The sequence below is a fragment of the Mus caroli genome, chromosome 5, assembly GCF_900094665.2.
Source record: "Mus caroli chromosome 5, CAROLI_EIJ_v1.1, whole genome shotgun sequence".
NCBI classification, from domain to species: Eukaryota; Metazoa; Chordata; class Mammalia; order Rodentia; family Muridae; genus Mus; species Mus caroli.
The window spans coordinates 15,998,612-15,999,915 of NC_034574.1; positions in this window are offsets into that span (position 1 = coordinate 15,998,612).

Sequence of the window (1,304 nt, forward strand, 5' to 3'; positions counted from 1 at the left end):
TGGCTGTCCTGGCACTCACTTTGTAGACCAGGCTGGCCTCGAACTCAGAAATCCGCCTGCCTCTGCCTCCCGAGTGCTGGGATTAAAGGCGTGCACCAACCACGCCCGGCGCTGCCTTGTTTCTTGGCACGATAATAAATTGAACCTCTGAACTGTAAGCCAGCCCCAATTAAATGTCCTTTCCAAGAGTTTCTGTGGGCTGGAGATACGGAGCAGCGGTTAAGAGCACCGACTGCTCTTCCAGAGGTCTTGAGCTCAATCCCTAGCAACTACAAGGTGGCTCACAAGCATCTATAATGGGATCTGATGCCCTCTTCTGGTGTGTCTGATGACGGCTATGGTGTACTCATATAAAAAAATAAATAAATCTTTAAAAAAAAAAGAGTTTCTATGATCTTGGCATCTCTTCACAGCAATAGAAACCCTAAGACAGACCATTACAGGCTGTTAGTGGGCATGTAAATTATATAATTTATTCATTATAGAAGCCAGTATAGAATTTCATGAGAATAGAACTCCTGCAAGATCCTGTTGGCTACGTTGGTATACACCTGCAAGAAGCAGTGTGCAACTGTCTGCACACTGGGATTTACCACAGCATCATTCACGAGAACCAACTTATGGTCCAGCCTAGGTTGTCAGCAATAACACACAAAACGGGGATAGAGGAAGAAACTTAATCATGTGTGGGAAAATGGATACAGTTAGAGAAAACATCTGGGAAACCACTCACATTTTCTCTATATGTAGCATATAGATTTTTAAAAAGACATGAAAGGAAAGGGTTATTATTTGAGGAAGGACAGCAAGACAAAGGACAGGAAGACAGGAGGGGAATGGACATTAATGATTGAATTGGCTTGTGTATGTCTATGCTGATGAAAATATCATAATGAAACCCTAATTTCAGAAAAGCACATACTAAATTAAAAATGGAGACAGGGACTAGAGAGATGTTCATTGGTTAAGAGCACTTGCTTTCCTGCAGAGGACTCAGGTTAGGTTCCCAGCACCCACGTGGTAGTTCAAAACCATCCGTAACACCAATTTCAGGAGATCCTATGTGTACTTGCCTGTGTAGGTGCCAGGCATGCACTCACACGCTGCACAGACGTACGTGCAGGTAAAACACTCATAAAGTAAAATAAATAAGTCTTTGAAAAGTGGTTATTAAAACCAACACAGTGAGCTAATTTAATTTTTTTATTTTATTTTATTTTGGTTTTCCAAGACAGGGCTTCTCTGTGTAGCCTTGGCTGTCCTGGAACTCACTTTGTAGACCAGGCTGGCCTCGAACTCAGAAA